The sequence below is a fragment of the Branchiostoma floridae genome, chromosome 2, assembly GCF_000003815.2.
Source record: "Branchiostoma floridae strain S238N-H82 chromosome 2, Bfl_VNyyK, whole genome shotgun sequence".
In the NCBI taxonomy this organism is placed as follows: Eukaryota; Metazoa; Chordata; class Leptocardii; order Amphioxiformes; family Branchiostomatidae; genus Branchiostoma; species Branchiostoma floridae.
The window spans coordinates 30470477-30494352 of record NC_049980.1 but is presented as its reverse complement, the minus strand read 5'-3'; the positions used below and the strand labels follow the sequence as shown (position 1 = coordinate 30494352).

The 23876-nt window shown below is 44.4% G+C and overlaps 2 protein-coding genes across 2 annotated transcripts in view; one reads left to right on the top strand and one right to left on the bottom strand.

The window, feature by feature from the left end:
- Positions 1-23876, top strand: part of LOC118409729 (3-oxoacyl-[acyl-carrier-protein] reductase FabG-like) — an 876245-nt gene that overhangs the window by 12750 nt on the left and 839619 nt on the right. The gene's annotated exons all lie outside the window — the stretch shown is intronic.
- The window catches only part of LOC118409149, a 62606-nt gene that overhangs the window by 22835 nt on the left and 15895 nt on the right, over positions 1-23876 (bottom strand). The gene's annotated exons all lie outside the window — the stretch shown is intronic.

The window sequence follows — 23876 nt, the reverse complement described above, 5'->3', positions numbered from 1 at the left end:
ATATTGCGCAATACGTAAAAGTATAACATAAAAGACGACAAAATATACAACAAGTAAGAAAATTCGTTCTTTATCTCTGAAATTCGTTGAGCATCTTCCGAACGCAGCAATGCCGCAAGCGTGCCGCACGTCAAGTGAGAGGGGGCCTTAAGCTATGATCTCGGGCTTTTTGCTACCTGCACATTTCCGCCTTGACACCAGACTGTTTTTACACGTTTTGCGGTCAAGAGGACACCTGACTCTAACCCTAACCCTACCCTCACCCTAAAATAACCATAGCAATAATACAAGTGGTCCTGGACTTTGTGCCCTGATTGCTCCGATCGGGCAGAGGCCGAACTATCCAGGTATCATCAAACCGCATCTTTAAGGCTTAGGTCACAATTGGAAAAAGGGGCCCTGCCGGGCAGTTCACGGGCTGTTTTTTGCCACTTTCGGGCGTGACCCCTGCGTTGCCCTGTGGGACACCTCGCGGCTGCCGGGGTATTTTGAGGCCCGGCCGGGACCCTGGTTCAATTTAAGTCTGAGTTAAAATGAACCAGGGACCCGCTCGTACAACCACCTCGCGACCTAATCGTGACAACACCGAGAGGGACCCCTCCGGTTGCCGGCAGTCTGTCGTAATAAATTCGTTACGTCAAAGACCAGGTTTACAGAATAAAAGTGTGTAATTCGTAACACCGGGTCAAATATGTGACGTCACAGATCACGTGAAAGGACAAAAGCCGTGAACTTACACGTATCGCAGTGCAGTTCCTACGCGTATTACAGTGGAGTTAAGTGCATCATTTGTAAATACTGTGCATCTAAAGCAGTGGAAGATGAAACACATTTTATTTCCAAGTGTTCATTTAACCACACCGAAAGAACCACATTGTTTAAAGAAATCACAATTATATCCCCCAGCTTTCCCACATTTACGGACGAACAGAAAGCCACTTTCCTCTTAAAATCACAAAACCCACAAATCATAGAAAAAGTGTGACTCTTTGTCTTCCTCTGCTTCCAAAAAAGAAGTCAACCCTAACCTATCTAGATATAGTCAACACTAGTATTCGACTAGTAGTCTCTTTTTATGATAATATTTATCACTGTTAATTGTTACATGCATATCCCCTATCTTGTTTCTATCATGTACATGCAATTAGCCTACGGGCATGAACTTGCAATAAACTTTCCATAGCACTATACCAAGGGAAAGGAGAAGATAAGGGGAAACAGCCCCTAGCCCACTAGGCAGGCGGAAGAATTCAGCTACAGAAACTTCTGCAGACAAGGGCAACAGAGGGGGATAGGACAACACACCACACAACAGACCACACAATAGGCTGCATAACTGAGAAGCAGGACGAACAGATAGCCTCCTTCACAGAAAGCTACTCTGCTTTTTACGATATTACAACCCCAGACTACAGAAACAAGCTGAAAAAAGATGTTTGGCTGAAGAAGGACGTTTCCTCTGCAATTGGGCCGACGGAACGCCAAACTTGCAGTCATTCGGACCCAATAGCCATTTTTTTTCGTTTCACAAATATAAAAATATAGGCATCAACAGTTTGGCAAGTCATACGCCGACATTGAAAATTCCAATAACATGTTCATTTAGTTTAGAAACGTAACAGTGCCGCACGTCAGTACGAGTGCGAGGAAAAGTTGGCGAAAACAACCGTGCCGCAGTGAACGGACCCCGACGTACCGCACCAGTACTCCAAGTTCAGTGATGTACTACCTTTAAGTGAATGCAGGCAATGATTGTTTTTATACCCCTTAAATATGACGAGTGCTCACCAGAAGCCTGCCTGGTTCCCTGCCGTTGTTCGCAGGGCATGCGACAGGGACCCTATAACTGCCCCACCGGGCTGTGAGAGACAAACGTTACCCTGTCGGACCCCGCAGGGGTGACTACAGGACACCGTCAGAACATCTGACGGGTGTCTGCCGGAGACGAACCTAGGAAGGTGGAAATTTTTTAAAGAAAAATGACGGGGTTCCCGCCGGAACACTCCGGGACCCCCATGGGGGAGCGTGAAGGCAACGTTTGATTGTGACCACGACAGCCGGTAAACAGCCGGTGTCCGCCCGACTTCAGAGCCCGGCCGGGGCTACATCCCTGACGGGCACCGGGCCAATTGTGACCCTAGCCTAAGCCGTGACACATATTGCCCTGAGGAAGGTGACAGACGGTCACGTATCACCGAAATTTCGGTGTAAATAAAGCTGCGGTTATGACATAGGAGTCCCTTTATTCATCATTAAAACATTCTGATACCAGACAGGTCTTGTTACTTCAAAAGGTAGAAATCTTCAAACGACCTGAGTTGACGTCCCGTGATCAGCAGGTGGAAGATCGCGGCGCCATGACAGCTGACACGGGGAGCTGTCCCCTGTCACATTCCGTGATACCGACGAGACCTCAGGCGACATGGGAAAGGTTAGGGGGGAACACCGTGTAATGTGCTGGCACGGGGTAACATTTCCAGCTGTGCGGTTTGTGTTTTAAAATATTTCGGGTTATCAAATCCGCTTTGATGTTTAGTTTCACTTATTTTACAGTTTTCCTTTCCTGTTAAGATCATGATTCTGTTTGTCCTGTTGTTCGTCAAGAGACTCAAGACGTTTGGGAGGTCCCGTGTCTGGGGAGAGCCATACCCTAGGCACGTTAAAGAACCCGCCACATGTGCGATGGTGCGGTGTGAGCGGTTCAAAACCTACAGTACCATGGCCGCACCTGGGGCAATTACTGTCGTATTGAGGTCACCTGAGTGGCGCCGAATGGCAGCTCGCTCCAGACCCTTGCGATCTAGCCCCGCCTATTGTAAGCTCCTCGCAATTCATCCCATGGCTGCAAAGAGTGAGTAGTCGGCCCACCCAATAACAAGACGTTTGTCTACAGTGCCTAGTGACTGGCGCAAGTTTTCTTGCTGTTTCAGTAGCAGAGTTACATTTCACAAGGAGGGGTCCCTCTTTCACGTGCTCGAGGCAGTTCCTCGAGCACGGGATACCATCTTACGTCCCCTTCTTAAAGCCTGGTGCAGCCCAAACCGAGATGCCCTACCCAAGATTGAACCTGGATTATCCATGGTTTGTTTGTTTGTTTGTTTGTTTGTTTGAAACTTTATTTATTCATGAGAAGCTTAAATCGGCCAGCAGGCCGCTTCTCATGGAGGTCATGAGGGAGGTCAAGGTCAGATAAAATATTATCAAGCAATATTGGGACCAGGGGCTCAACTGTGAGGCTGCTACCGGTTAAGCTACAGGGGCGTCCCTACAGCGATTTTGTACCGCGTATTGGTTGTATGATTTATCTAAAACAAGGCAAAATGGCGAGCAAAAAGCCCCTGTGCCGTACGATATTATGATATCCCTGGTTAGTACGCCATCTTTACGTTGCCCCCCCCCCCCCCCCCCCCCCGCCCCTTATAGTGCTCAAGGCACCTTCTCGAACGCCGGATCACCATTTTACGTCCCTTCCGAAAGATGGCTGCAACCCCAACCCAGATGCCCTACCCATTTATGATGCCCTAGCAGCCCTACCCATGTATGATACATCTCAAACGCTAAAGTCAAAGGAAACACTTGTGTCGTATGATATCCCTGTTCAGGTCGCCATCTCTTTGTACTTGAAACCATTTGACTAACTACACTGTTGGCTGCGCCAGGCATGGTTGTCGGCATGCACGTTTTCATGCCCACAGATAGAAGTGCTATCCTCGCTGACATCCTGAAGACTGGCGTACTCCGTGACAACACGGTTGGTGGAGCAAAGAGAGGCGACCTTGTGGTACTGTACAGACCTGGGTGCTGTTGACACTGGCTCTGTCACACTTCGCACACATGTAAACGTTGCAGACAGGTGTGAAACGTCCTCTCGTTTGACCGAACTTGTCCTGACAGAACTTCGCGCTCTCGTCTCAAAGTAAATTCTGAGTAATTGCTCGGAACTCGGCTGGGTCCTTATCAGTTGGACGTAACAAGCAAATGTAGCCTACAGTGGCGGAAGGGAAGAGGTGGTTCTCATGACAAGAAAGAATCACTGTCAGTTTTGGAACGTTAACGACCAAAAGTTGTACTTTGTTTAGAGCTTTGGCATTCAGTGATATGCTACTACGAACTATATGCACGATTTATATCCAAGCATACACGTTTATGTCAGACAAACATACAAATCACTGAACCAAAAAAAGTATGAAGTATGTAGACAAGGGGGCGTTTCAAAGCAAATTCCACTTGGCAAGGGTGGGTGATGAAATACAAAAAACAAACAATTTGGGCAGGCATGATACACGGGTGAGAAAACGACTAATCAGAGGTTTTGACCTTTTTGAGTGATCCCCTTGTCTGAAATGTTTCGTGGACACAGATTTGTCATGCATCCCATCCTTCTCTGCAAACTACAGACAAAGCGTCCTGATGACAATTAATTTAACAATATTGATATAGATTTTGCAGAATCCATGCGTTAGATTATTTCCCCACCGTGTTCTTTATATTGTGAAGTAAGAATAAAGAAAAGGTTAGGGAAATCATCTCCGTCTACAATTTGTCATACAGAGATTGCTAGCGTGTTCACCATTGTACCCATACAATGAATTAGCCATAAAAATTAGGACTTAAATACCTATTTTAAGTACCCATTTATCAATGTATGTGTTGATAACTAAATGCATGTAGAAGACAGTTTTGTTTTTCTGAGAACACAGAACTGGTAGAAACTGAGATTGATTGCAAGTCTTTTATTCCAAAAATGTCAAGTCAACAAAACTCAGGCAAGTGCTGTATCTGCGAAGCTGAATAATCAAAACTGATTGATTGGTTGATTGATTGATTGGTTGATCGATTGATCGATCGATCGATTGATTGATTGATGTTGTGCAGAGCCCCCTGAAACAGGTACGTTTAAAGTCCCTACAGCCATGCTCACGATATATTCGTACCTCCCGATCTAGTTTCCTCAAGTTTAAGTCCAGGTCAAGCGAAGGCGCTCCTCAGAGGGCACCTTTAAGTGTCGCCTCCAGGCGTGCCAATGAGGTCATGTTGGGGAATTAATTACAGTCCCTTTGAACACGGCATCAAAGGCGCGTGGTACGGCATAATTAGTCCCCACAGCCGGGGGACCCGGGTCAGGGAACAACATCAGTCAGAACCTCTGCTCACCTCTCAGTCCCAGGAAACTACGGCGGGTGTTACACAGAGGAAACAAAACACGCCAGCGGTACCCGGCAGGCTTGAACTTGACCTTACGTAACCCCGCCGAAAGAGAGGGGAGGTCTTTAGGGCAGACTGGAGTGCCTGTTCCTTACTAGTAATTCCAACAGACGTGAGAAACCACGGATCCTATTTGCCAACAGGGTACGCCGTGTGAAATGTTATATATTGGGACATACCGAGGGTATATCACAAGGGAAAATTGATAAACACTTCAAAATTGACCCGTTGCAAGCAGGCGAAACTAGGCTCCGTTGTTATTTTACCATTTTCTGTCTGAGGTCATGATTGGTTTATTGATTCACCAAAGGTGGGCGTATTATTATCGATATCTAGGAGGCCGGCGGATGTTGGACGGGCTGCTATAAGCGAGATTTAATCAGGCTACTTTCAGACAACTATGGTGGGATTTGAATCACGTGCTTTAAGTGTAGATGTTCTCAAACTGAGATGCTACCTTTTCTCTGCACACCGTAAATTTCAGATGACTCATGCAAAGTCGTTTCCGCGTCCATTCCAAGAAAGTAGCGGCGGATTTCATACCCGGTACAAACGATATTTTTGGGATAGAGTAGTCGCCAGGGAGCAGGGAAAGCATGCTCTGTGTAACCGCAGCTTGACAGTGGCTCCAATAATAGATGAGAGTCAAACTTCTAACCATAACAGATGCAGAATGCCTACGGCAGGAAGTCAGTCTGAGTGTGTGTGCGTGTGTGAGTACACTTTACAACAATCTTGACCATAGCATTTCCAGGTCAAAAGATAAAAATGAATGAACTCCTGTTGCAGTACCAAGGTCACACACCAGGGGGCCCAAAATCGACCCTGACCTTCGTCTTTCCTACCTATATACCAAATATCATTACAAGTCATCCAGAGGTACCGGAGTTATGCTGACTACACGAACAGACACGCATACAGACACACACACACAGAGACGTTGGATAGATGAGTCCATCCCGGTTCGTAACAGTACCACATCAGCAACAGTCACCGTAGCACTTTCGACGAATGTGTGAGCTCTAAAGGGCACTATCGGGAGCAATGCGTTCTCTCAATCACTGCGCGATCTTTAATATGGGGTCGTCCAATGTTCGCCCTCTAGCGACAAATTCGGACTAGGTCGTCGACCGTGTGACATCGGCGTAGTCCAGACCCACTACCCAGCTGTGGTTCCTCAATCTTATAACCATCAGCATTAAGAATAACAGTGAAGTCTATCTAGGTCTGTGCCAAAACCACAGCAATACCAGTCTATAAATATAACTAACCAGGTCTATTCCCAGTTGCTGTTCCCCAATCGTAGTCATCAGCATTGACAGTAATAGTGAAGTCTAACTATGTATGTAATAATAAAAACACATCAATATCAGTCAATAACTGACGGGGCCCATTCCCAGTTGTTGTTGCTCAATCGTAGCTTATAATCATCAGCACTGACAGTAATAGTGAAGTCTAACCAAATCTGTACCCAAACCACAACAATAACAGTCTACATGACGATATATGACTCGTCCCATCCCCAATCCCAGTTGGTGTTCTTTAATCGTAATTTGCATTGGCAGTAATAGTGAAGTCTAACTAAGTCTGTACCAATCCCACATGAATAACAGTCTATAACTGGCACGGTTCATTCCCAGTTGCTTTTCCTTAATCGTAGCCTATAATCATTAGCATTAACAGTGATAGTGAAGTCTAACTAAGTCTGTACCAAAACCACAACAATAACAGTTTACATGCATAACATGTATGACTCGGCCCATTCCCAATCCCAGTTGGTGTTCATCAATCGTAGTTTATAATCATTAGAATCGACACCGATAGTGAAGTCTAGCTAAGTCTGTACCAAGACCACATAAATAACAGTCTATAACTGGCACGGTTCATCCCCAGTTGCTTTCCCTTAACCGTAGTCTATAATTATCAGCATTAACAGTAATAGTGAAGTCTAACTAAGTCTGTACCAAAACCACATAAATAACAGTCTATAACTGGCACGGTTCATTCCCAGTTGCTTTTCCTTAATCGTAGCCTATAATTATAAGCATTAACAGTAATAGTGAAGTCTGACTAAGTCTGTACCAAAACCACATAAATAACAGTCTATAACTGGCACGGTTCATCCCCAGTTGCTTTTCCTTAATCGTAGCCTATAATTATCAGCATTAACAGTAATAGTGAAGTCTAACTAAGTCTGTACCAAAACACATAAATAACAGTCTATAACTGGCACGGTTTATTCCCAGTTGTTATTCCTCACGCCATTAACGCTGTCACCGTGACGTCGACACTGAACTTGGCACGACATTTCATGCATATCGTCTGTCGACACCTCTTTAGTCAGAGTCTAGTATACGGGACCGAGGGTCGTACTGAAACAATCGCGTCTGTGTCTGGTGTGTGTAGAAGACTGGAGGAAAATACGCGCTCGTTTGAAGATGTTGACATTAAAGCTAGATAAACCTAGATGGACGTGGAATAAATTGTAAGCCAACATGTAGTGTAAGAAGTTCTAATCATTGGCACTGTAAATGTTTCTGTCAGTAGGGGGGCAATTAAAGCAAACCCCCACCCACTAGGACTGCCACTACGGTAAGCACTGGACAGGTGAGAGTAGACTGTGGACAGTGTCATTGCCCGCTGCGGTGAAGGAGAGAGAGTCTAAGAGAAAGACAGGGAGAGACAAGGAGAGAGAGAAAGGAAGAGAGAGAGAGAGAGAAAGGGAGAGAGAGAGAGAGAGAAAGGGAGAGAGAGAGGGAGAGGGAGAGAGAGAAGGAGAAAGGGAGGGAGAGAGGGAAAGAGAGAGAGAGAGAGAGTCTAATAGAGAGGTGGATAGGCGAAGGGCGGAAGACAAACACACAAACAAATGTTTCTGTAGCTGTGGAGCTCCAGCCTTCCACAGAAATATTTCGTTGATACACAATCCTATTCTCTTAGCACAGGTTTCGGTAGGGGGCTATAGCTAGACTAACTATTGACGGCCATTTCTTTCGTTTACATAGAAGGAGGCAAATGAAAGATACATATTGTTGAATGATTACTACTACTTCTTCCCGCTGTATGTAAATCCGGTAGCGCTGATCAAGTAGTGTACCACTTCTCACGCTGCGGTATGTGAGGTCAGGGTCAGCGCTATAGGCAGTTGACCCTCTGTTCAGCGGGACAGACTGGAAGGAAAACAATTTAAGTGAAGATAATGGATTAATTCAGCGTGCCAAATGAAGAGGGCAGTTTAGTCGACCCCATTTCTGAGCCTACATCGATGCACAGCAATGAAGGAATTCCAACAACGTTACGGGCGTCCCTGGCCACAGTTGTCGCCGAGGAATGTATTCAAATGTGGTGGATAGATCCTGTGACAAAATAGCAGGACGAAGTGTGCTCTAACGAGGGAAAACGAATGCCCAGTCACGGTACTGGACATTCTCTCGACCTGAGACGGCGGAACAGGACCGCTCTGTGCTACCTGTCCCGTCTACTGGGCTGGCCAATTTGTCATTTGCGGAAAATCAGGCGCATTTGGTCGGCAGGGGTCAGCTCTTAGACCCCGTTCACATGGGAAAAAAACAAGTGAGTTAAACGAGGAATCCGATTAAAATGACCAATCCAAAGCCATGTGAACAGAACTAATCCGATTGGATTGCCCATTTTGGATTGGATTGACTTGGATTGCAATCCACCTCGCGAGGTGGATTCAGCGCGCGCAATCCGATTGCCGCGCAATCCGATTGACCACAATCAGCCATGTGAACACAATTGGATTGGATTCGGGCTTGTTTCATGGTTTTGACGTCATACATACGGGTACAGTGGACATAAGACATACAACCATACCTACAACATGGCAAAAAAAGGATGATACACGGATTAGTAAAGAAGTTCATGGGAAAGTTTGCTTCCAAAATCATCTTACCGCTATGGTTAACAACCGGACGCCGCAAGGTTCGCCGGAACATGTGCACCGGTTCTTTCCAAAAATCGGCAGTGTGGCAGAAGACCAACGGGTTAATTTTGGCAATATTGCCCACGAAAATAACATGTATGGTTTTGTTTCTCTCCTGTTGTTGGAGTCAATGTCCCAACACCACTAAAAAAGCAAATATTCTACGAGAAAAACAGTCGGAAGCGTGTCTAAACAGAAATTTCGAGCTTGGGTCACTTCACTGCATGCAAGCATGGGCGAGCAGTTTTTTTAAACGAAACACAGACTTTTATTTCAGATAAATACGTGATGAAATCAAATTTTTTGGTAGCAGTTTGCCTTATTTATGCAACTTCTGCAACATATACATTTTATATAGTTAAATGTAGAGTATAATCACACCGCGCGTAACATTTCCACCCCCAGTCTAATAGACTATCCCAATGACCCCGTATGACCTAGAAGCCGCCACTTTCGTCAATGTGTGTTGCGGACCATCGATGCTCAAAATCTGACCAAAGCCGGCCGATTTCTCAACAGTTATAATCAATATCGATGTCGCTACATCCTTCAAAATTATGAGGTAGTCTGGCAACATTTTGGAAAAACTACGCGTGCCCGCGGTGGTCGTAAACACGACGCGTGCTGCGGTAAAGAGTTTAATCCGATTGTGTGGTCGCGGTCGCAAGTTTGAGTTTAATCCGATTGTATAAAACTCATGTGAACACATTTTTTTTAATCCGATAGAAAATTTCAATCGGATTCCTTGTTTAACTCACTTGCAATTTTTTCATGTGAACAGGGTCTTAGACACGACCCGGACCCGACCTTGCTCTCCCCTTTTCCACTAGAGACCTCGACCGCTGAGCGGTCAATCATTTGACGGATTGCTGAACAAATTTCACAGACAAAGAACTTGTATTTTCACGTTTTACATGTTTTTGTTGTCTTTAGAATCATACTTTTACATCGAGCATCAAATACCAGTAGTAAGATAAATCCCAAATGACACAAATCCAACCTTGGTCGCTGTATTGTCGCTCAGCGATCGCTAGTCCTTACCAGTCAAACCACCCGGAATGCCAGCATGGTCCAAACACATGTGGTCTAAACTTGACCTTCCTTACGTTGTACAGCGGAAATCTACACGTGTGGCACTCACTTGTGTCTGGCGAATTACTTGTAAGGAAGTGCATAGGTACGGAATCACGGCCTTCACTCTCGCAATTGTACTTACTGTGTTTGAGTTTGTAGAATACACGACCATAGAGGCAGTTAGTAGACTCGTTAAAGGCCCTTATGGTATTGACGTATTTAACTATAATTCCGTGGAAGGAGGCAACGAAAAGGAGGCGTTACAAGTTGGCAGTGGTGGTCAGCAGAGTGCAAGGCAGGGCTCATGTTCGTAGCGTCATGAGTTTGCGGTTAAAGTTTAAAAAAAAACTCCATAAAACCACCGCACATATTTCACAATCTACAGTAGTTGCTGGTCCTGTATTAAAGTTATAAAGTCACAATGTTTAAACAATGATCTTTACTTCACGAAGTTTACAGTCTAAAGCTATGACCAACTTTGCACATGCTATTGAAATGCCTTGAAAATCTGTCGTACGGCGGTTGTTGCTAAAAGCTGTTGTGAAATCCCGATTTGCCGTGCAGAGACCGGACTAAGGATAATTGTTACAGCAGGCCGTGACTGCCCGTGAAGTTGAGATTTAAGCGTGGATAATTGATTATCATTAAGTAATGCGATAGACTCGTAACAGCTGTGAAAGTTTGTTTTTATTGTCACCGCTGCCATAGAAACACTTACACAGGTTTGACAAGTTTATGTTGGTGGGACAAATGTTAAAAATGAAGTAGCCAAAAATCACAGGAGACTCAAGTGTTGTTTCCAGACTTTTGTGACTAGAAGGACTTTAACAGACGTTTTGTGACGTCAGGGTTAGACTCTTTGGCCCGGAAGCAACAGGTTCTAGATTCAGTACCATATTGTGCCATGGGAAAGGCACTTTACACAAATGTCCCCACTTCACTCAGGTTAATGAGTTCCTATCGTCGGTTAGGGCGCGGTCACATAGGTCGTGCGATCGTCGTACGATTTTGATGCCATAGGTTTTTCTAGCAGACCGTGACAGAACCAAATGTCGACATGGATCCAAAACAGGATTTTGTGTTCAGCTGAATTTTGCAGAAGACATAAATTTCTGTCCTTGCACGACGACCGCACGACCTATGTGACCACACCCTTAGGGACGTCGTCTCGGATGAGACGTAAAGCCAGAGGCCCTGTGTTTGAGGCTTGTTCTGTCACTCTAGAGTGTGATAATGCCCGTCAACGAAGGACGTAACGTAAGTGGGTATTTTTTTCTCATCAAAAGATTACCGATGTCCCTTCTTGGACATCCAAATGGAACATCCTTCGCTACGGCCGCGTGGCGCGTTGGTATACACCCGATCCCTCGATCTCAGAAGTTAAGGAACGCGCGGTCTTGGATGACCAAAGACGTCCGGATTGCTGTAGCCTCACGAAGCTTTCCACGAAATCGTCTTCCGGGAGGGACGTAAAACGGGGGTCCCGTGGTCGAGGAGGTGCCTCGACCACGTTAATCAGCCTCATTACTCAATACATTGGGTACCTGCCTATGGCACTGGCTGCAAATACACCCGATATTATTATTATTCAGCACCAGTGACAACCTCCGACTGCTGCGCCAGTGAGGCAAATGTTGTTACCTCTGAGGTTCGCTCCCACGCGGAATATTTACCTTCAGAATACACTGGCTATATACGGGGGATAATTTGCCATGGGAGCCATCACACATCACATTTCCTACCCGGGGCCCGGCGGAAACGAAAAATGAAAGTGTATGCCAATAAGTATACACAAGGCATGCTGTTGAATTATTTTGGTCCATTTTGTGTGTTTTTCTGTCCTTTATATGGTTCTTTCCGTTCCCCCAAACTATCCGGCAGGGCGCCTTTGTGGAAATGTGACATAAGCCTTAGGCCTAGGTCTCAATTCCCAACCCGAGACCCGGTCGGGTAGCTTTCGGATGCGAAAGATAGGATACGAAAGGAAACAAAACGCACAGAATGTAAAGAAAATAGTCAGGAGCAAAATTTCTGTATATTCCTTTTATTTATTTTTCGCTTCAGCAAACATCACGACCGGGCCCCGTTTCGGAAATGTGACGTAAGCCTTAGGAAGTCCTCTGGGAAGTCCTGATGGAGGCTGGCCAGGGAGCACACCAACTGTTCCCATCGAGGTTCCCTCCCACACGGCAACTTTAACACGAACCTCCCTGCTCTCCTGAACCCTGTTCTAAGTGTTCACGTCTCGGTGCGGCGCTCGTATAACCTCCCGGTCCTCTAAAACAAACAAACTTCACATTGGGGCTGTTATGTACACTCCGCAGTCGGCAACATAGCGAAGCTTCGTGCCGAGGTTACGTAAACCGATGACGAGACTTGTGACAGTGCCATTGTATCCAGTGGATGATAGATTGTCGTCAGACCACGCGGGGGAAACACGTTAAGAAGTGTGATCAGTGTTTCCTACGGCCTGAAGGATGCAAGTCTAACGAACGACAGAGCATTTCAAGATGGACGGTTCCCTGCACAAGCGAAGTTTTGTTTTGTCTCCCGTTATCCCTTGTTGACTTTTTGATATGCCGAAAGACATGTTCTTTGGAAACAAGGTCTATTGTGCTGAGCAAAGCATGGTTTAGATACCTCAACCACATCGAGACAAAACAGGGTATCATATAGACTACATCGTGAAGAAACAACTCAACTACATGTAGTCCTAAGTGCAATAAGGCAGTTCCAAATCAGTCGGCGGTCGGACGTTATTATCTCAGATATGCGACAGTATATCTGCATGTATTTTGTCAGTATCTCCGTGAAAACGGAGGTAACTTCACCTGCACTGTTTGTTTCGGTGTGCGTCCGCGGCAAACATTGCACGAGTGGCAACATGTAATCCGAAAGTGGTCTAAAATGATCATCATCATCTGCCGTCCCTGGCGGGCGGGGTGAGGCGTTGCACAATACTTCTCCAATGCACACGGTCTTGATAAGTGATACTTGAAGAATTGGAAGTAGAGTTCGGCTCGGGCCCAACCGGTGTTGAAGTTGACAGCCAGGATGACCCATGGCTACACAGTAATGTCAAGCCGTTAGGTGTGCTGACTTAGAGCTTGTAATGATTGTCAGCCAATAAGCTCTTTCACAGAGTTCACTACGCATGCGCGAGCGACAGGAATCCGGGGTAATATGTCAAAGTTGAAGGCCCATCCGAAGTAAACAGTCTTATCAATCTCGATCAATGTCCGGAACGTAAAGACGCCAGCATAATAGCGAAATTCACACCCATGGGCCGTCACCTTTGACACATTACCCAGAATCCCTGTCGCCCGCACATGCGTAGTGAACATTGTGAAATAGCTTATTGTATCAGGCTCTTGTGAGAATTGTCAACTGTTCAAGATAGACAGGCATATATCTTCTTTATCTGATATTATTTTCTTGGACAACACTAGGGCATATTTTCCACTGGCACTGATACAACTGAAGTTGCTCTGAAATGCATGTTATGACCACGTTTTCTCTTTTCATCGTGCTCTTTCCATTTCGCCCCAGACCTTTCAGAAGCTAAGCATGTGCAAGCAGCGGTGTTGTTGTGGACGGAAGATCGAGTCGTATTTCAATCGGAGTCGTCAGATCCTGACCGCGGCGGTAAAAACCGTCGCTGTGGTTGTCGAGGATGATCCGAGGAAGAATGTTAAACCCGTGTTTAGACGCCGCGTGATGGCACACCGAAGACGCCACCACCGAGCAGCTCGCGCGACCTTTGGGCTTTTAGTGCGTTCTCTCTTAAATGACTCCCATTGTGCGTTCTACTTTGGTAATTATAATCCCATCTAAACAGTCTAAAAAGGTCTGTTGTAGGGCACAGGCTGCAGATCGTGTTTTATCGTGTACCAAACATTCTGGATAGGCCAGGGGGAGAAACACGACGATGTAACTATGAGTGAAAATGGAGATCGAACACTTTGAAAACTCGATTTGACGGACATTAAGAAGAGTCCTACATGATGTCCTGCCTGAGATGATTATACCTACCTGATATGTTGCCATAATTCAACATCTATGACACTTTGAGTTAAGTACAACACTCCGGAATAGCTTCCTGCCTTGTATCTTCGTGTAAACTTTGTCGTTAGTCTTAATCTAATTTTTTCGTCTAAATTTGTACACTGACACGTCTTGTTTCACGTTGCTTGTACTGCATGAGTTGTAATGTAAAATGACAATTGTATCGTCTAAAAGCCTGAACATGACGAGACCGCCATTTTTTATGGTCAGTAACATGTCATTATACATGCTAATTTATGCGAATATATGCAAACCTTTACTTAATACTTCCTGCATCATCGGACGGTATCATTTATCCAATAATATAAATGCACAAATACTCCGACACAGAAGTAGATATTATTCAGGCATGGTGATCGTAAAATAGAGACATTAAGTAAGTAACTATCTATCCATCCCCTTATGCACAGAGCTCCACAATATTCTCCAAGCAGAGGTTTGGGAAGATTGTGATATGCCCCATATGACCGCGGACAGAAAACGTAATGTCCCATTCCTCCCCACTAACGTCTGCTTGGAGACTATTCGACAATACTTTCACCAACATTCGTTCTACGTGCTCTCTCTGTACGACTTAACACAATAACAAACACTGTTGCGTGTTGTCTATCTTTAGACCCAGGGACCAAGAATGCCCCGCTGACCACGAAAATATGCTTTCTGTACACAAAGGATCCGAGGAAACCGAGAGCTGGTAGATGGGGGAGTTTCTCGCGTATCAGCACGAGAGACCTCGCCGTTGACCCTTGTCTGTCCGCTGTAACAGCTTGTTTTCCTCATGTGTGCAACAGAGGCGACTATAAAGCCAGCCGATCTGCTGTGTACACTGTAGGTACAGCTCAGGCCCTGGTACAGGTTAGAGGCTGTCTTTATCTCTACTCTGGCCTTAATACATACAGACATATATCATGATTGTAGAAAAAAGCGGGGCTTCAAAAAAAGCCAAACCCAAAATGTCTTGATGTATGGCCAACACTAGTATTGAAGTAGTCTGTATGTAAAGAAGTGCCCACTGTGTCTCTATCATGTTCTTGCAATTAGTCTTGGAAGTAAACTTTCTTAATGACATGGTACATGCTTCTCCAAATTTGCAATTGACTCTGAACTTCTAATATACGCGCATTGTTTAGTTTCTGCCCATGCACACGAATTATATGGAATGGACGATCGCCCAGACAGAGTCTTATCACATGAATTCCCAACAATGCCTTATACACGGTTCATCACTTGTTTGTTTGTTTGTTTGTTTTATTCACTTACAGTTAAACTTCAAGGTCTTTCTTACATCTTCTGCCTTTTCCTCTAGCCGAATCCTGACATCACCTTATAAACTATAATGTCCAAGTAGATGTAAAGGGGTGAACCGTAATGTTTTACTGAAGCTTTCTTAATTCTAGCCAGGTGCCCCGGAAACCTTGAGCTTGAGAAACTTTGCGACTTTTCCCTATATACATCTGCTTAGAGATTACTGATACATCGCCTCATCGGCAATATACTCGGTGGTTATCGTAACGGGCAGGGTCTTACGTTACCATATACACCTAAGGTCAGGACATTAACCCGTTATTATTCACCTAAACGACCTGCCTATATAGTTAAGCACACATTAAACAACCCTATCTCTGAACTTGTTACAAGACACATGTGTTCCTACCAAACCGGGTTCCACTAATAAGCTTTACTCAAACTCTTGAGTGTACGTAACCTCTGCTCGGTGTCACGGCCTTGCTCTTGCTAATGCAGTTATGTCGTACATCTTTAGTACAAACAGGGTCGTTACCATCTTAGTGTTAACATGCTCAAGACATCCAAACTATAAACTCTCACTCTAAACAGTGCTAGTGTGCATACCGTTAACCTTGACGTGTAATCTTGTACAGATATAACAAAAAGATTATGAAATACGAGAAGCTGTCTTTTTTTACATAAAAACGTAATTTTTTTTGACAAGTTTTGACAATGACTCATCCGTATCATGTCGCCCCCTAAACGGAATCAAACACACCCTAGAAACTCTAGCTTTATACAGCGCGCATACCTTTAACTTTGGCGCGTAATCTTGTAAAGATATACCTAAAAGATTATGTAAATTAATACGAGAAGGTAATTTTTTAGGATAAACACACGGCGTAAAATTGACAAGTTTTGATAATGGCATCTTTTAGTAGACTCATTCGTATCATTTGCCCCCTACCCTAGACAGACTCAGTGCAATTACCAATAGCTTTAGCTAAGATATACCCGAAACAGTTTGCCATATAAGAAGACAGTCATAAACACATAATGCAATTATGGACCACAGATGACTTTTCATGCTAACATAACACGATTGTTTAAATTTCTAATGATGTCGTCCTATATAGGGTAGACCCATATCATATTACCACTCACGTACCCCGAATTTGACCTTTATACTTGAACATGGCCTAATTATTGCACACAGTGTTCTCGCGTATCATCATTTAGTAAGTCCGGGGACTGCCTATCAAATCCCATTACAGAACCGGCAGAGACAAAACACAGGACGGACCGAGCATCTGTGGGAAATGATGTTCTTCCTAACCTCTATAAGTATGTGTCCTTAACCCGAAACAGGGATATTTGTTTTAATTTGTGACTGCTAAACGTCAGAAACTCCATATGTGACCCGTGGAGATCATATCTGAAGGTCGGAATGGCGATAGGACGGTAATCTAACAGTTTGATTCAAACAACTGGTAGAAAGGTGCTTAGTGTGATATTCTTTGGTCTAAAGTAATGGTTTTTAGTGCTGATTATGTCCTCCAAATAATGTTCGACGTCTTATAACACCGAATACAGGCATGCTATTGGTATAGAGACCTCCGCCTTTTACCATAACTTTCCTGTATGAATTTGTTATACGTTTGTCAAGTCATACAATAGGCGGTGCGTTCCTAGCTCTTGGAGGTACCCTCCAACTTCAAGCAGAGGTTTGGCTCCAGCTGTCGTTTTTTAGGCGTTTTTATCGGGCTTTCTATCTTGTACCGTTTTCTTTATATCTGGGCTCGAGAAATCAAGAAAACGGTACAAAGTAGAAAGCCCGATAAAAACGCTGAAAAAAAAACGTAAAAAGAAACAGCCGGAGTCAAACCTCTGCTCGGAGGCACGAATGCACAATGAAGGTCTTTCATCCATTGATGAAAACAAAAGGTCGGAAATGAGACAAGGATCTCGGCTGTCATTTCCGGACCTGAACCCACCTCTGCGTCTCCCCTTGCTACCCCGCGTGGTCAGGACTTTTAATCACCTGTTATGGGCATTCATGGTGTGTCCTTTAACATTAAACAATACGGTATTCAACATTGATATAATGACCTCAGGTATTTCTTATCTTGATTGAACCACATCAACTAAGGTGGGAAATGAGTACGTTAGTGTCTCCGTATCTGAACCTCTCCTTTACCATTAAACAATACGGTACTCAACAGATATGCTATGGATGTAAGGGCCTCCGGCATTTCTAATCTTATGAAACTGACACATTGCAACTACGGTAGGAAATTTGGGTTTCCAGATCTAAGTACATGTTTGTATCTCCCCTTGCTAACCCGCGTGGTCAGGACTTTTAATCACCTGTGCTGTGGACATTTATAGCATGGTATGTCCTTTAACATTAAACAATACGGTACTCAGTAAATATGTTATTCATATAATGACCTCCGGCATTTCTAATGTTGAGTCTGAACCATTAAGATGGGAACTGTGCACATTAAGGTCTCTGCATTTGAACCTCTCCATAACTTCACAGTAAACAATACCGAACTCATGAAATATGTTATTGAATGACCTCCGGCATTTCTAATCTTATGAAACTGACACACTGCAACTATGATAGGAAATGAGTACGTTTGGGTTTCCAGATCTAAGAACACATTTGCATCTAACCCACAAAGAGGAGACTTTTCCGAGTTTGTGCTTTAACATTAAACAATACTGCACACGTGAAATATGTTATTGATATTACGACCTCCGGCATTTCTAGTCTTGAGTGAACCACAGCATCTACAGTGGAAAATGAGCACATCAGGGTCTCCGTATTTGAACCTCTCCAATGCGGTACTAAAAATATTTTATAAATTGTGACAACTACGAAGGAAATGAGTAAGTTTGGGTTTCCAGATCTAAACCCACCCTTTAATATGCCCTTTAGCATTAAGAAATGCAGTACTAAAAAATATGATGTGTACTCTAACATTAAGCAATACGATAATGCGGAAATATGTTATTGACATAAATTCTGGACACCCAATGAATGAGCAAGCTTAGGTGTCTGCATCTCCCCTTTCCAACCCGCGAGGTTGAGACTTTTAATTACCGTATTGCGGACATTCCTGCCGTTATCGGACATGAGGACCATCTATCAGGGCAATAAATCAGTGTACGCAGGAGGCAGGTGACATTCCGGGGGACTACACGTCCTCACCCTGGCACGTCAGACGGTCAAGGTTCCCACAGGGGGGCCAAACAAAAACATGGACTCTTTCTAATAAGGTGGTATCTCACTGCAGGTTCGTTCACTGCGGCACTGTTGTTTTCGCCGATTTTTTTTTCATAATTTAGATAATTGCGTAGTACGAAACAAATATGACATAGAAGATACACAAAACGTAAGAAAATTCGTTCTTTATCTCTTCTCTGAAATTTGTTGAGTAATCTTTCGAACCCCGCAGTGCCGCACCGGTACCCCAAGTGAAGTGCAGTGAGTGCCGCACCGGTGTCCCAAGTTCAGTGAGATACTGCACAATTTCTGCTCGAGGAATGGACACAGCTTTATTACTTGTTTGTGGCGGAAAGAAACTAGCCGTACGCCATGATGCGGTCCGCATGTACGTGTTTTTGATCACGGTAAGGCTGACACTGTCCAGGACCCAAGTAGTTAAGGTAGTTAAAGATGTGTGTGTCTTAGCGCGAAAACAACCTTAAGCTTGTTTGCAATGGTTGACATGGCAACTTTGCCACTAGATGTTTCTTAACGGCACGTTATAGTGGTAGAAAAGCTGTATATGATATCTATACGGACTAGATCAAGTGATGTCACTGTAAACATCTAGGCGTTAACAAGGCCTTACAGCATGTAGAGGTATCAACGCTAACAATGATGATGTTCCCAAGAGCACCTACTTAAGATGCTTAAGGTTTGCGGTGAGATCTTTATCGGGTAGCTTGACCCGCAAGGCTCGAGTCAGGAATGATAAGTGTGTTGCCTGTTGGCTATCAGCTACAGATCTTCCGTGCCTGCTTCGAGAGCTAGGGCGCTACCTATGTCCTTAAGTTAAGTTAACCGTACTCAAACATTCAGAACTTTCCCACGACTTTACTCCCGACTACTCCCCAAACCAAGATCGATGCTGGTTTGGGAGTAGCCTGAAATTTATCCTATTCTAGCTTCAGTTCGCTCTTTGGTTCACATTCAAGCAAAACTAGACTTTCCTAACTTTGATGCATGCTTCCAAATATATTGTTGGTTGGCTCAGAGGAATTTTTAAGATCAGTAGCAGGTACGCAGTCAGTGTAACACAAACTCTGCTGTCCGGGGCTGTAACTGGCCCCTAGGAGGCCGATGGGCTTCTATAAGCGAGATTCAATCAGGCTAGCAGGTACGTAACTTCGACGACCGACTCCCAACCACAGATAATCTTAGTGCTAAACCCCAACCATGTGCAGAGAAGTCTGGAGGTCATGGTTGGCTATGTGTGACATCGAGGGCACTCTGAGATAAGTCTATTAACTGGTCTTCATAACTGAAATGCCTGACGAAAGCCACGTATCTTCCATGAGGACTTGATGAGAGAAGCTCGTGTGTGGAGTGGGTAAGACGAAGATGAGCTGTCAAACATCTTGACAGTGTCAGTAGCACGTCAACGATACACACAGCCCTTAACGTTTCAGATGTGATAGTGAGTGTGCAATCAAATATCAGTGAAACGATGAATCAAGAACCTGTTCTCTGTATAGTTTGTGTTAATGCTGACTTCGTCTTGTCTTGCAGGGGGGGTCCAGAAGAAAAACAGCCCAAATACATGGTCAATGGAGAGACTCGAGAAAGGGGTTGCCCTGGGTGATGGATCAATTCAAGAGTCTATCTACGTGGAATGAGCAAAATGATAGCGACACATGGGGGCCTCTTACCACTTTTGGACTGAAGACATTTTTGGACATTCTAGAGGGAGGAAGACGTCGATGGCTTCAGGAAAAGACGCATTGATTCCGAGAGGTCATTTTGTGCAGTTTTCTCCTTCGTTGTAGTGCTTTTAAAAACACGCCTACAATTATAGCGGCGGTGCCTGTGTCCATCTCCGTCCCTATAGCCCTTGGGTAACACAGGCCACTACAGCAAAGGGTTAATCCACTTGTATTAGCACGTGAGCATTGCTAGCATGTATGATCGTGCCTGGGCAGTTGTGGTCTAACGTTACTCCGCCCTATGTCCTTATTTTCCTGTTAGGACATGAGTAGTTGTACGTGACTTCCTGAGGGAACGGAGTAGGGAAGACTGCAGTTGCGGGACACACTAGATCCCGTACTGTCAGTTCGCGTTACAGTTTTAAAAGAGCACAAAGTAGTCCGCTAATTTCATTCTGGCTAAACGATGTGGGGAATGTTCTAGTCGGTGTCATTGACGGATGGACGGACGGATGGATGTTTTCGGACAGACCGAGTGCATGAGTTGTGCAGACCAGGTGCATCGCCCAGAGTGGATTCCTGCACATTTGGTCCTGGTGAGAAACCATGTACACGTTCGGGGCGTCAAAACACCGGGTACACGGGACACCCAGCAGGATTTGTCAGTGACAAGGACACTCTTACTTCAGTACATAGTCTACATCTAGACAACACTGTATGAAGCCCGGAAATAAGAGGATGGAAAACATACTTTAAAGGCGGTTTGGACTGATAGTTCTGAATGAGCTAAGATCAGAATGATGAAATCTGGGGAAGCCCCCCCCCCCCCCAAAAAAAAAACTAACGGAGACCCAATGATATGAAAATTATGTCAACTTCCTTTTTATGGACAGAGATGTGTAGACCAGATGCATCGCCCCGAGTGGATTCCTGCATATTTGGTCCCGGTGTGAAACCATGTACACGTTCGGGGCGTCATAACACCGGGTACACGTGACACCCAGCAGGATTTGTCAGTGACAAGGACACTCTTACTTCAGTACATAGTCTACATCTGGACAACACTGTATGAAGCCCGGAAATAAGAGGATGGAAAACATACTTTAAAGGCGGTTTGGACTGATAGTTCTGAATGAGCTAAGATCAGAATGGGGAAGCCAAAAAAAAAAAAAACTAACGGAGACCCAATGATATGAAAATTATGTCAACTTCCTTTTTATGGACAGAGATGTGTAGACCAGGTGCAACGCCCCGAATGGATTCCTGCACATTTGGTCCCGGTGTGAAGCCATGTACACGTTCGGGGCGTCATAACACCGGGTACACGTGACAATCAGCAGGGAGTGGCGACCTGTCAGTGACAAGGACACACCTGCTTCAGTGAATGGTCTTCCACTGAGCAGCCTTGTTAGACAAAAAACTGCAAGAAGCCAGGAACCAAGAGAATGGAAAACATATTTCTTTGCAGCGATAATGAGGTAAAAGTTTTGAATATATCAGAATGATGAAAAAAGACTAACAAAGAGTAACAAAGACTCAATAATATCAACTTCCTTCTTTTTTTGAAGGAAGGAGATGTGCAGGCCAGGTGTGTCGCCCCTTGTGAATTCCTGCACATTTGGTTCCAGCACGTTCGGGGACGTCAGAACACCGGGCGCACTTGACACCTGGCGGAGTGTGCCGATATGTTACTGACAAGAACACCCCAAGGGGAGCATTATTCTCTCTCAAGAATCAACAACATGACAATTAAACCCACGCTAGCTAGGTGACAAGGTGGTCTGCTGGTTATGGTTGTTGATAAGATTAGAATCTAAAGGTCCTTTGTTCGAATCCCTTGCATGCCCCAAAGTTGTACCGTTGTGTAATCACTTTACACTTTTTTCTTACTCGACTCAGGCGAAAATGAGCTTCGGTTAGGCACGTCCTTTCAGATGGGACATAAAGCCGGAAGTCCAGGTTAGAGGAGAGCCACACCTAGAGCACGTTAAAGAACCCATGACACGTATCGATAAGAGCATTACCGTGTGAACCTTACAACCCGATCCTAGGCATCTTGTACACTGTAACTGTACGAAACTGCTGTATTGCGCTTAAAGGCGGCCTACCGTTTTTTTTAAAGCAAAAGTAATGTAAACGAAAAGCGAAACGCCAGAACTTCTACTGTAGTATTGGGTAAAGCCACCAGGGGGTCTATAATCTGGACCTATAATGAAAAACATACCAAATTTCACAACAATTCAATTGTAGTTTTCTCTAGTCAGCACTGTATCCGACTGGCAGGTACAATGGTTGTAAATGTGTATATGTTAGGCATGGTCACATTGGCGTTGTCAGGACTCTAGCCAAAAGATACTATATCAACGATATCCGAATGTGTCGACAGAAATGGAACTTATGGCAGCATCCCAAATGCCTAGCGATACCGGGACTAGTAGAGACATAACACTCGCACACGACGTGATAACGTTGGCGTTGTCAGAAGCCATGCCAAAGGATAATATATCAATAACATCTGATTGTGCCGACGGAGATCGGACTTATGGCAGTACCAATTTTTCAAGACTAATCGAGACATAACACTTGTGCAAAACATGTCGGTTGCGAACGCTTTTGCAAGCATAGCACCAAATCAGAACATCGTTCGGTTGTAGTAAAAACGTGTCTAATGGATAAACAGTTGTATCGATGTCTCCCTGACAGGGTTACATGTTTATATGGTATCTAACACTTGGGCATTCATAACAGTTTTATATTTGGGGTTTGTGGCCACAAAGAAACATTGTTGTGGCATTCTGGCCAAAGAGAATAAGGTCATTGCAAAGAAGACAAATTCCACCGGATGACACAAAGCGGTGGAGGGGACTCGCGGTATTTGAAATGGGCTAAACAGCCAATTTGTCTTCATACTCACATAATGGATGTTACGTTACCAGAGTGTACTTAGGCTCGCAAATAAAATATGGGGACGTTTTGAGGTCAAGTCTGTTTCGGTTAGAGAGAATTCCTTATTCAGTGAACCAAAATAGGCTAAGATAAATGAGAGTGGCTACGTCAGTGGATACAAGAAAGAATGCTTCCGTGTTTGACAATGGACCATACGGACTTACTTTGATGTTTGGCGGAGATTGACCTTTTGGGCTGAAGAAAAGAATAGCAGTGACGTGAAGTCTTAACTAGATAAAGCATATTTGACACGTTTCTATAATGTATTTAACGCAATAACTTTATTTGTTCTTGAACTGACAAGAACAATGTTTCACTGCACTGCACTGCACTTTTTTCCAAACGTGTCACATACACAGAACGACAAGCTTAAAAAGGTAAAATAGTCACCGTCTTTTACCTCCCAAACCGAATTCGGGTACCCAATTTACGCCTGATGGAGTAAGAAAGTTATGTGAAGCACGATATCAACAGCAATATAGGATTTGAACTCGGGACC